We start from the raw sequence: 13307 nt of genomic DNA, 5'->3' as shown, positions 1-13307 counted from the left end.
TATTAGATGACATCAAGTTTGAGTTTTCAAAGCCCGAATTTTGGATAGAAAGACTGGGGGAAGTAAGATATCCTACAGTTTTGAAGGCCTGCAAAGGAATCAGTTAGAACAGGAGACTGCGCAATGATTTTTCATTGCAAGATCTTTGAGAAGATCTTGATTTTGACAAGTAATGATGTAGGAGGAGGAGGAGCCTACAAAAAGCATTTGCCAGCTGTATCATAATTCCCATTTTTGTGATTTTTACCATCGTTATTGACTAGGTTTGGGGTTTGGTGGTTCTAGTTTTAATATTTGCTGTTCTATACTTTTTTGTTCATACTGTTTAACCAGCAAATTAATATCCTCAATTGGTGCGTTAGGGCCTCAGTGTGAAAGGTGGAATGATCATATGTTGTAAAATGTTCTGCATGGACCTAATAACATATGGGCGGGCTGGCTTGCAAGGACATGTTGTTAGGAAATAGATCAAATGAGATCTAAGAACTGTACTGAGTCCTAACAAGTGTTTCAGTGTATAGAATTGTTAAGTAACATTTCCATATGAACAATTTTTGATTTAAAAATAAACTTTTGATTTCTTTCTGTATTGAAGAGAAAATTAATTTGTATCAAATTAATGTTTTTGAAAGAAAAATCATTTTACTGTGTCAATGAGGACAATAGGAAAGTAAAAAGAAATTTTTTGTCCAAGAGACAAAGGCACATCTGTGATCAAAGGTATCACAACGTTTATTAAAACATAGCTGCCTTTCACAATGATAGGTAGAGTTGCAAAGAACGTTGTTATTCAAATGTTTGTATTTTATATTCAAAACACTCTTCCTGCCCTTGCCGCTCCTCGTATAAAGGGTAACTAAGTATCCAAAGTTAGAAATCAGGTAATCTGATATATGACCCTACATTTGAAGAGGTATTTGAAGAAGCACCTCAATATGCTAATAACGATCACTGTCACAAATTGTTCAGACTAAAAAGATGCCATAGATCATGGTTTATAAGACAACCCCAGTTTTTTGGTGCCCAAATGCATGTTTTGGCCTATATTTGGCATATAAGTCAACCCCCCCACCCCCCATTTTTCAGCAATAAATACATTTTTAGGGCTATACTCACATTACAATCTGATTTCAATTTTTCAGCTCAGAGATGTACGTTTAGGGTTAAACTCCCCTTATAAGTTGGTGTGTGGGATCAAGCAGGCAGTACAGGCTGTGTTTCCAAGAAGATGCGCGAGAGTTTAAGACACCCCAGAAACAGCTGACCCACGCATGGCAACCAACAAACAGAAATTGGCTCTCCTGCACCAACACCAGTTCACGTTTTTATACTTGGCGTATAAGTTAACCCGTGTTTTTGGAAGGATTTTTTGAAGCTTCAAAACCCGACTTGAATGTCATGATTTATACTACTTGGCTCCCTAAGACTATCCATAGTTTGTTCATGGAAAGAGTAGCATAGTGCATGCCAAGTTCAGCAGTAACTTGCCCACTAAGGCTATTGGGCACAGGGTTCGCGTGATGCTGTATCCATCAAAGATTTAAAGTGCAGCTGTACATAAATTGACAATAAATAGTAAAGTGATCTAAAAAGAAATAGACTACTTATTGTTCAATTTATTTATGGTTACCAAGATGTGAATTAACCATCCAGGCCCGATGCGGAGGACGATGTAACTGATCTTTGGTGTCAGAACAGTGAGGAATGACTGGGGTTTTTTGGCCTCATAAAGAATGCCTCAGGGAAACTGATCGAGGCATACAAGATACTCCGCAGAAGGAAGAAAGTATACTCAGAAGCTGTATGACGACAAGGTAAAAGTTCAGAGTTGTGAAAGGTAAATTGAGGACTGATAACAAGAAGTTGCTTATTTACACAGAGGGTGTTAAATGGTTAAGAGCAAAGCACTGGACTCATTTAAGGAACAGCAGCATAATGTAACAAAAAGGTTGGTATTCTGGAAGGATGAGATCAGTTGGGCTGAAGGGCTGTCTTTAAAAATTTTCTTGGAATCAGAAAGTGTGAAATTTTCTTAGGGTCAATAATCCTATTTTCTCTAGGTTTAAAATAATCTCTAACTACACAGAATAATAGATAACTGGTAACCAGTTGCAAAATATTAAATCAATCATGTCATATAACCACATAATCAGTAAAAGTAAAGCTTAAGTCTGGATGTTAGCAGATACTTATGATTGATTTTTATCTTTAGATTGTATGAAAAATTTTAAACTCAATTTGGCAGTTTGTTCATTGAATGGCATACTACTGGTTACAAAAAAAATCATATTGTTAGCTCTGTTTGAGAAAATGTATGCTGTACGCAAATATGTTTTGCATTCAAGGTAAAAACTCTCTACCCACCCACTCAACCCCTTCCTCCCCACTCCCAATCAACAGCTTTATCTCAGCTATGGATAAGAAGATGGATGGGTATCAAAATTCCTGCACTGAAGTTTGCAAGAGAGGCCTGTTGATAAATTTCTAACCTTACTTGTGAAAAGTACGTAGCCTGTATTCTACAGGTCCCACAATGATGTGGTTCAGGTTTAACATATAATCCTAATTTATTTGCTTCATTAATCTCTGTATTCTTTGAGTGAATATTGCTTTCAAATCAGGTAAGACCTATTCAAATGATGATATAGTGGTAAGAAATTTGAAGGCTGTATGACATTGTGATCATTACCTCCTGACCCTCTTTCCCTTCCCACAGGATTTAAAAGCACGGCTTGTGGACAGAACCTTTAGTTGCTGACCTGCTCTGAACGACCTTATCATCCTTGGTGATTTCAACCTCTGTCTCAACTCATGTTCTTTCTCCTCCGAGTTCACTGCCCTCTTGTCCTCCCTAAATCTCTCCTAGCATGTAAACTCCCTAGACCATATTCACGGCCACCCCTTGACCTTGACATCTTATGTGGTCTTGCTAATCCTATTGTTTACAGATATATTTACAGATAGGTCCATCTCGGATCACTTCCTTGTATCATTCAGCACCCACGTAACCCTTCCACGCTCCAACCCTTCCTTCTTTTGTATCTGTTCCTATCCCCCAATTCACTTACAACTGCACTTTCAAAATCCCAACTGTCTAGCCTTGGCCCTACATTCACCGCAACATTTCTGTAGCTACTGATTTGCACCCTCAACCCTGCCTTTGATGCTTTAGTCCCAATAACACAATTTCTCTCTCTTTTTTACCTTGGTTATTCCCTGGTACTGCCCTCATCTCCACTTAAGTCCAAGGGACGCAGACTTGAAAGGATATGGTGGGCAACTGGTTTAAGTCATCTACTGCCATACCTAGCTAGATCATTTAAAACACTATTGGGTCCTACTACGTCTGCTAAAACTGCTCACTATTCCAGGGTCATCCTAGAATGCAAAGATGACCCGATTTTCTTTTCTCCACTGCAAACCATCTTTTTAAACCCATGGTCCCTCCACCCTCAGCTCCAAAAATAAGTGTGAGGAGCTCATGGAATTGTTTGTCACTAAGATCGAGACTGTCTGATTAGTTGCCTCTGCTATGTTGCATCCCTTCTACAGGCCCGCCTGGTCAAACTTCCTTTAATGCTCCACTCTGCCCTAGCCTGAGCTCATAACTTTCTCTAGTTTCTTTCCTATCTCCCCTCTTGCCCTCTCTGAGCTCATATTATCCATGAGACCCACCTACTATTCCCACCAAACTTCCTCTCCAGGGCCCCATATTAGCTGATATTGTAAACAGTTCTCTCCCTTCAGGCGTTGTCCCTCTCTCCTTTCAATCTGCTGTCATCACACCTCTCCTCAAAAAACTAACCCTTGATCCAACCGTCATCGAAAACTAGCATCCCATCTCCAACCTCCCTTTCCTCTCCAAAGTCCTGGAAATTGTTGTCATCTCCCAGATGCGTCCCTATATTTCTCGGAACTTCATGTTTGAAACCCTCCAATCAGGTTTCAGCCCTGCCACAGTACTAAAACAACTCTTGTCAAAGTCACAAATTACATCCCAAGTGACTGTGACAAAGAGAAACTTTCTCTCTTTGCCCTTCTTTAACTGTCTGCGACCTTTGACATGGTTGTCCACACCATCTTCCTCCAATGCCCCTCCACTGGCATCCTGCTGGGTGGGACTGTTCACACCTGGTCCCATTCTTATCTATCTAAGCCTAGCCAGAGAATCACTTATGGCTTCTCTTCCTGTTCCCACACTGTGACTTTTGGCGCCCCCAAGGATCAATCCTTGGCCCCCAACTGTTTCTCATTTACATGCTGTCCCTCAGTGACATCATCCAAAAGCACAGTGTTAATTTTCACATGTACGCTGATGAGGCCCAGTTCTACCTCATCACCACTTCTCAGTTCCTCCATTGTTGCTGAATTGACTGCTTTTCCAACATCCAGAACTGGATGAGTAGAAATTTCTGCCAATTAAGTATTGGCAAGATTGAAGTCATCGGCCCCCACTCCAAGCTCAGTTCCCTAGCTACTGATGCCATCCCTCTCCCTGATAGCAGTTTGAGATTAAGGGTCACATTTGACCCCGAGGTGAGTTCCTGACTTTATATTCGTGCCTTCACTAAGACCGCCTATTTTGACCTCCGTAACATTGCCTGATTTCGCCCTTGTCTCAGCTCACATGCTGCCCATTCTATTCTATGCATGTAAGACTTGAACTGTACCAGCGTCATGCCAGGAAGCTCAGCCACTCTCACTTGAGCAGTCTTTGGAAGCTTCAGAATATTAGATGACATGGCAGAATACCAGGCACTGAGGTCCTCACCCGAGCTGGCATGCTGAACATCCAAACCATATTGAAAGGGCCGGAACAGAGATGGGCTGGTCATGTCTCCAGAATGGCTGACATTCGCTTTCCAAAGTGAATCTTCTTTGAAGACCTTAATCTAGGATGCGCTCTCATGGCGGTCAAAGGAAACGCTACAAGGACACTCTGAAGACTTCACTTAGTTTTGATATCAACTTTGAGTCCTGGGAGAAGCTTGCCCAGGACTGCTGCACCAAGCGCAACCAAATAAAAAATGGTACATCCACCTTTGAAAGCAAGCACATATCAGAAATGGAGAAAATATGCAAAGAGTGGAACTCCCGAGCCAGCACCTCATCAAAACTCCTTTGTCTGCAGTACCCTCGCCTATTTGCAGCAGAACCTTCCGGGTGTAGATCGGCCTTAGCAGTCACCTTTGTGCCCACCATAACCCAACCAAACACCCCAGATTATGGACATGGTCATCTTTGCCTCAAAGGGTGAACTCGAGCTGAGCTTCATATAAACTGTCCAACCACAACCACCATATCCAGTAAGGCAATTAATTTTCTTTTTGAGTCGAAGGCGGAGATATCAATTTAATGGTCACTGAACCTAAGTTACCTTGCATTCAAAGCAAGGTACTGATAAATCCATCCAGATACAATTTCTATTTGTCTGATTTGAAATACACATTCACTATCCCTTTCTCTGTAGGAATATACTCCACTTGCTTAAATCCAGACAGTTTATGTACAGGCTCGCAGAGCCAAAAGCTGGGGATCCATAGTTGTGCACATAGCTATTGCTGATATTAAGTAATTTCTCCCCCTCAACTTCACCCTGCAGCTGCCTCCGGCCCAGGATAGAATAACTTTAAAGTTAAGCCTTCTGTTGTTTTGGGTATCGGATTACTGGATAATAATATCACATCCTTAATTCGAATTGGGACTTGCTTGTCTTTGAAGAAATCCAAAGACCAAAGTGGTCTTCAACCTTATTCATCACTGTCTTGAAGGATTATGATCTGTGGGAGTAACATTCTTGTCATAACTTTAACTTCCATCCAACAACTTAAAGAAAACACATTTTTAAGGCTCATACAGACATTATACTGTGTTTGGAGACATCACATCCCACTTGGAACGCTTGGAGCAGAAAGCCTGAGGCAAATCCTTGTGATGCTTACAACACATTATTAATGAAGGATCAAGTAAATTGGGTGGTCAGGACAAGTGTGCCTCACTCCCCCTTAGAGGGAAAGGCTTAGTTAATCTTCCATATATTCCTACATAAACATTGAAGTTAGAGGGCAATTATTGCATGAAATCCAAGAGTTGGCCTGGACCCCCAAAATTTGTGATCTTTTTAGCCTAGATTTTACAATTGGTGCTATTTAAAATCTGGCAGTGACCATTCAAACACTATATAAGTTAAAGGAAGATTTTAATAACTCTGATGTTCATCCTGCTTTTTATCTAGTTGTCTTTGTTTTCCTATCAGTGAAAACAATGTTAATGGAGTGCTGTGAAGCTGCTGTAAAATTTGTGACTGCTTTGCCATAATTCTCTAGCCGCCTGCTATACCATATTGGATGGTAGGCTCCCTCCACTGCCTCCCCACCTGCCTTCCCTCATCACCCCCTCCCCCTGGTTCTTCCACCTCCACGGCCCTTCCTCCCCACCTCCTGTCCCCTCCTCCCAGTCCCTCAACTCCCCTCCCCTGTCCCCCCTCCCCCATTCCCCCCCTCACCATCCCATTCCCATCTCCTCCCCCATCCCCTCCTCCTCCCCGTCCCCCCCTCCTCGCCTGTCCCCTCCTTCCCCATCAATCCCCCCTCCAGAACCCCTCATTGGCATGCTGCTTGTAATCTATTTGTAAGTCAGCTGTAACTAACACACTTGTCAGAGCTTATCTTCCATCAAAGATGCTGTTTTTTGGAGTATTGATCCTTAAAACATTGTATGTTGTTTTAAAAGGTAAAAGGTTCAGTAGTCTTCTCTCTCAATTCTCTTGTGAATCATCATGCCCCCTTACTCCCTTTCTTTCAACCAACTATCTAAACGAGCCACACTGTTACCTGTCCCTGAGATCTCCAACCTGTTCGTGGTAGGGAACTTGTATCACTGGTGGTACTGAAGGCTCTGTTTTAAGATGGGGACCCGGACCATTGCTATTTTCCTGGGCCCACGACTAACACTATGCCAGATACCAACACAAGCATTTAGTATCCTTGAGCGAGGGTCTGCTTTTATGCACCCTGTCTTTTGTCAGCAGGTAACTGGGCACCTGTAATAATGAAGCCATCAAGGTGCCCTCCGACCTGCTCTGGCAGCCAGTCAGATAGCTTCTTGTGTGGAACTGCATAGAAATTACAAAATTTAAACAGACATTTTTGCCGAATTAGTCTGTATTAGTGTTTGTCCTCCACACTAGTAATCCTATGTGCCTGCCCTCTTTCACCATCCCTTCACTCCATTTCCTTCAATGACCAAACTAACCTAGTCTTAAATGTTCACATGGTCTCTGTTTCATTGGCCAACTCCAGGAATGGAAGGTAGTCTCGCAAACTTTTTTAAAAATTAAGTTTCTCCTACTATCTGTCCTATATTTTTCTGTATCATGAGAGCCTCTGTGCCTTATATTTATGTCCTCTTGTTCTAGATCCCTCAATGGTTGGAAACTCTCTATTTCCATGTACCCCATCCCAAATGCCCCATAATCTAAAACAAAAACAGAATTACCTGGAAAAACTCAGCAGGTCTGGCAGCATCGGTGGAGAAGAAAAGAGTCGACGTTTCGGGTCCACACGACCCCCATAATCTATACTGGTTTAACAAACAGTTTAGCTTGTGTGTCTCATGTATAAATTGTGACCTTGAGTCTGGCACCGGCAATCACGAATCTCATTCTCCTTCATAGGCAGTCCCTCGGGATCGAAGATGACTTGCTGCCCCTCCAGTTCGATGGGTTCTGAGATGACTGATAATTCCAATGAATTATCTGTGGAATCAGCTGCATGTGGGGCAGCTCGTGCTTGATGGATTGGTTGGGTGGGTTGTTTGGAGCTTTGTGCACTCCCTCTGATGCCTTTACTTCACCTCTGCACTTTACTGACGAAGTCTATGTGTTCAGTGCCTTCCCAAAAGAGCCTTCTCCATTTTGGTTGGTCACAAGCCAGGGTCTCCCATGAATTGACGAGTATGTTTGACCTCTTCAGGGATGCTTTGAAGACATCCCTAAAGGGTTTCCACTGTCCTCCTGGGAGTTTCCTGTCACGATCAAGTTCTGAGTAGAGCAGTTGCTTCAGGGGCTTGGTGTTAGGCATACAAATGCCATGTCCCACCCAGCAGAGCTGGTTTTGAGTGATTAGCTCCTCAAAGCTGGGCAAGTTGGCTTGGGAGACGGCAGTTGTGTTGGACTGCATTTCTTGTCAAAGGATTTTAGGATCTTGTGAAGGCACCGCTGGTGGTACTTCTCCGGTACTTTGCAATGCCTGCTGTAGGCTATCCAATTCTCCAAAACACACAGGAGTACAGGGATCATTGCTACCCAATAAACCATGACCTTAGTCTTTGAGTTTAAGATCTTGATCCTCAAATGCTATTTTCCTCAGTCAGCTGAAAGTTGAGCTGGCACATTGGACGTGATGATGAATTTCATTGTCTACGTCTGCCTTTGTTGAGAAGAGGCTCTCATGATACAGAAAACGGCCCACATTTTCCAGGATCTCTCTGTTGACAGTAATTGAAAGGTTGGGGCAGTGGTGGGGAGGTGTTTTGCTGTGGGAGCTGGTTGGAAGAGAACCTTAAGTTTTCTAGGCGTATAATGAAAAGCCAATTTTTAAAATATGCTATGGGGTGGGCTTCGCCATCAAAAATGAGTTTGACTGGCGCCTCAGTGACTCCCCACTGTGGGATAAGCAAGTTCCTCACGACTGCCTGGCTCACCCTAATGAGGATCCAGAATGCCATTTTCATCAGCATATAAGCTCCTACACTTGAGGCAACTGACAAGGCCATGAAGGGATTCTACACCAACCTTGAGCAATCCCTAATCCGAGCCCCAATAGGTGACAAACTGATCCTCATTGGATATGTCAGCATCAGAGTTGGGAATGTTGCGAATCTCTGGAAGGTTGTAGGGAAGGAGTAGGAGTAACAAGGAAGACAAGGAAAGAGTAGGGAAAGCTAGCTCCAGCAGAGTTCTCTTCTTGATGAAATGTCTAGAACATGACATTGTCATAACCAACATCCCGTTCCACAAGCAAGATAAGCGCAAAACAAGCACAACGCTTCATGGCAACACCCACGGTCTAAACAATGGCACTTGCTGGACTATGTCATCGTTTGAGCAAAGGATCGTAGAGATGTTCACATTACATGCCATGACAGGTACTGATGGCTGCTGGACCGATCACTGCCTTATCCGATTTACCATCGCAATCAGGCTGGTCCCCAAACAGTGGAGGTAACTGAAGCAGTTGCACAAGAAAATTAACATCAAATGCCTCAAAGATCCCACTAAGGTGGCCCTTCTCAGTTAGCGCTTCACTACCAACCTCTCAATCTCCAGCCGCCACGAGGCACCATGTGACCTTGGTGGTTGGTCGACCCTAAAGTTCACCATTAAAGCAGTTGCGAAGAGATCCTTGGTGTCTCTACCAGGAAAAATCATGACTGGTGTGACGTAAACGACCAAGAGATACAAGATCTAATCGATGTAAGTGCAAAGTACCAATTGACTGAACTTGCACACAGCTCGAGAAAAGCAGCAGTCCTATTAGCGGCTGAAGGCAGCAGTACAGCATAAAACCTGTGACATAAGAAACAAATGGTAGTTACTAATATCCTTACTAGCATGCACTACAAGGCAATGCTTCCTGGTTGTATATTTAAAAAAAACTCGTCTTCCTTTTCCTTATATCAATAACATTCTTTTCCCTTCTGTTAGTTCCTTCCTCTTCCTTTACTTCTTTCTGCTCCCTGAGATTAGGCTTATCCTCTCTCACCAGGGGCTGGTGTCTGTCCCTTCCAAGCCTCAGGCGATCTGTTTCTTCCAAACGCTGTTGACTTCATGCCCTTTACATGACTAGTGCCTGAAGTTCTGTAGTCTCGGTTGGATTTCTAGTTCCTATCTCTGGCATCTGATTGTATTCCTAAGGTCCCTCTCCCTGCCTTTAGATTTTCCAACACCCCCTTTTGGCTTGTATTTTTTTCTGTTTCTCACCTGAGCATTATCTTGTTTCCCCAATGTAACTACTCTGAATAATGCTTACTTTTTTAATATCAGGTCCTTTATCCAATTCCTGCTTTCAATCAATAAAATTGATTGAACATGTGTTTTCCACAGACTAATCAGAACCCACAAAAGATCTGCAGCATTGGATGAGCTCAGCGTGTATCATTTATTTTTCAAACTTCGATGTCTAATCTACTTAACTATAGGAACAGAGGTAGACCAACCCCATATATTTCACTAATTAGAATAAAGATAGGATTATAATAATGCTGTATACCTCACTGTCCTATCGCTCTGTCAATGTTGCTCACATTGTATGTTATCTCTACTAAAACTCTGGGTTCTGCTGGCAATCTTAATCTGGTCAAGCTTTTGGCTTCTTCTACTGGAACAGTTCGGGTAGATTTTTGATTTACAACTCACTGCGATTCTTCTGTTGTGCTCGAGAAACATTTGTAGGCTGTGCTATTTCTGTAGAACATTCAGTCAAAAATGTGAAATATTGCACAGTTCCTGCTGTGTGATTTAACTACAGATGCCTATCATCAATCACTATCTACCTTGATGCCTGTCATTAGCAAGAACAAAATCTTGCCAAAAAACCATCTCTCTCAAATGGCACCTCCTTTAATATTGAGTAACAAATAGGATGAAAGGGCTTCTCTTTTACATGCTAATCCGTGTTCTCAAGTGGAGTTTTTCTCAGATAGGGAGCGGAGTGGTGTAAGTTACATAACCACTGCACAGTAGCTCACAGTAGAGTGGGAAGAAACTAGCTCATTTCTTTCAGAATGTAATTGTTTTCAAAAGAGAACAATTATTTTAAGTAACAGTTCTCAAACTACCCCTTGTGGGAGGAGAGAACATTGTGAATGGTCACAACGCAACTCATGCCTACTCTCCCTTTTATTTATGTTTGTTTTATTCTTTTGGGAGCTCAGTAAAATTCAGTAAAATAATGAGAACAGGCTGCTATTAGCCTGTAGGCAATGCTCATTACTTGGGTCTAAAACCTCGATGTTGATTTAATCTTTTTGTGGTTTGTGTTTGCACCCTCACTTTTTTTTAAATTAGCCCTTTTTACACATAAATTGACTGTTTGTGGCTCTTCTTAATCCTGTGTGACCACTTTGCTGATTAGATATGTGAAGGTTATTAAACAGACTTTAGTTGTGCTTTTGATTTCATTCCCTGATTTGCATGTGCATGCTTTGTTCTAACTGGTGTGCCCATGCTTATCAGAGCAATGTTGGAATCACAATAAGTATAAGATACTCTCAATAATATTATCTGGAAAAATAAACATTGTTTAATATTTGTATATGGTAAATAATAGGTGTAGCCAAAGCTGAAACAAACTAAAAATGTAGCTTTTAAATATTTTTGTGATTAACTGTCCCCATCTGCAGAATAATATACAGATAAATCATGTGCAGTATCTAAATTTGTGATTAATAAGTCCCACATGAGATGATGGGGTAATTTCAGATAGTAAGTGAAAAATAGTCAGCTGTAGTGTAACATGCAGATATTGTCCTGCTTACATGCTCTCTCCAGTGTCAATCCCATTCATCAATGTCGGCAGACTCTGTTCTCATTAAAGCCACTTCCACAAAAAGGACTTAATTTCCTTAAGAGATCAGGACACCTGATTCAATTTAGCACACATTAGCAAGAAGTTTAATCTATTGCCTCTTCTGTGAAGGGCCTTGCCTGGATTGAGAGCTATTCATGCTTAAAAAATATACTGTAGGATATTAAATGTTGCTTAGTTTCATTTTTACTTGATGCATTTTGAGTATACTATCCAGTTAATAGTCTTCAGAATTTTTAAAAATTCAAATACCATATAATATTACTTATTTTTGTTTTTGATTGCAAAGCTTTGAAAAAATGTCATTTGGAATTTAATGTATGCAAGTACATCTTTGTTATTAAAATGTAGATTATCAACTGAAGGATAAGACATTCCTTAACCATTTGATTTCTTTCCTTGTCTTTTGTAAAAGTGTAAGCTGTATGCTGAATATCATTTTTCTTCAAATTTTGTCCTCTAATCCTAATCACCAATTGTTCTCTGCTGCTCATACTTCATTCCTACTGTTCTTTAAAATAACTTACTTTTCTAGCCTGAAGGACAAATATATAGGAACATAGGAGCAGGAGTAGGCCATTCAGCCCCTTCAAGGAATAACAAAGGCTTCTGATTTTGAGATTTGAGAATTCTCCCTGAATTCAGTTATAAAATGATCAAATAAATAAGCTGCGAGAAATGTTGCACTTTTTAGGCTCAAAAAAGTGGAAAATTTATAATCCAAAAACTGGGCTTACTCAGAAAAATAATTTTGGAATAACAAAATACTTTAAATAATTACATCACAATTTACAAATATATCATGGAGAAGTATAGTGCTAAAAGTTGGTGCACGTCAATAGTTTCCATCTTCAGTGTCTCTTTTACGCACTGAACTTCATTGGGTTATCTCTTTATCATGTAGACTACTTCAATGTCCTTGATATATCAGTGGAGCACTGGCATAGAGCAAATTAAATACTTGCTGCACCTTCCAGGATAAGCAGCTGTGTGTGTTACAGCAGAGCCATAGATTGCCATTTTTGACTTCAGGGTTTTATCAAGTTTAACTCTAATTTGGAAGTTAACCTGGGGATAATTCAAGGATTTACCTTAAAAATAAGAGTCAAGAATAATCTACAGTTGTAAGCATTCACGGGGCAGGATCTTGTCCTCTTTTTTAAAAAAAATTAACAAGGGGTAGGACTATTTCCAGGTCCCAACCCCACACTTGCTGTCAGGGCACCCGCCTAGGAGGTTTTGCAAGTGGCTGTCAATTAAGAGGCCACTTCCTGGTCGGCTCTCCAATTGAGGACTGTGGATGTGTTACCGAGGCTGCATTCCAATCAGAGGCGGGAGCTGACGTTCCATCTTGATGCAGCTCTGAAGAGGTTAGAATTTTTAAAGAATAAACTCTTGTCACAGCTGCCAGGCCAACTTGTGGAGGGGAAACCCGTCCACTGGATGGCCTCTGATGTAGTTGTGGCCCGCTGATCAATGCTGCTCCTGTAGGAGCATTAGAACAGGAGGCCTCATGAGCCCACCTGGTCAGCAGTTGGAAGCCGCCCCCAAACACCTGCCAGACTTGACTCTCAGTGTTCTTTAAACATAGCAGTAACCCCCATCATTGCACAATTGACAGTTAATTATTCAAAATGACTGTTGGGCAGGTAGTCTCTGCTGGTGATTACTCGCCTACGGGGGAACAGGTTGGCCCAATGACCCAACACTAATGTAACT

At 41.6% G+C, this 13307-nt stretch overlaps 1 protein-coding gene across 5 annotated transcripts in view; it reads left to right on the top strand.

The window, feature by feature from the left end:
- slc10a7 (solute carrier family 10 member 7) overlaps nucleotides 1-13307 on the top strand; it is a 338969-nt gene that overhangs the window by 78199 nt on the left and 247463 nt on the right. The window lies entirely within an intron of this gene.

This window comes from Cetorhinus maximus, chromosome 1 (genome assembly GCF_964194155.1).
Source record: "Cetorhinus maximus chromosome 1, sCetMax3.hap1.1, whole genome shotgun sequence".
Taxonomy (NCBI): domain Eukaryota; kingdom Metazoa; phylum Chordata; class Chondrichthyes; order Lamniformes; family Cetorhinidae; genus Cetorhinus; species Cetorhinus maximus.
The sequence above is the reverse complement of the archived record's forward strand: the minus strand, read 5'-3'. Positions and strand labels throughout refer to the sequence as shown.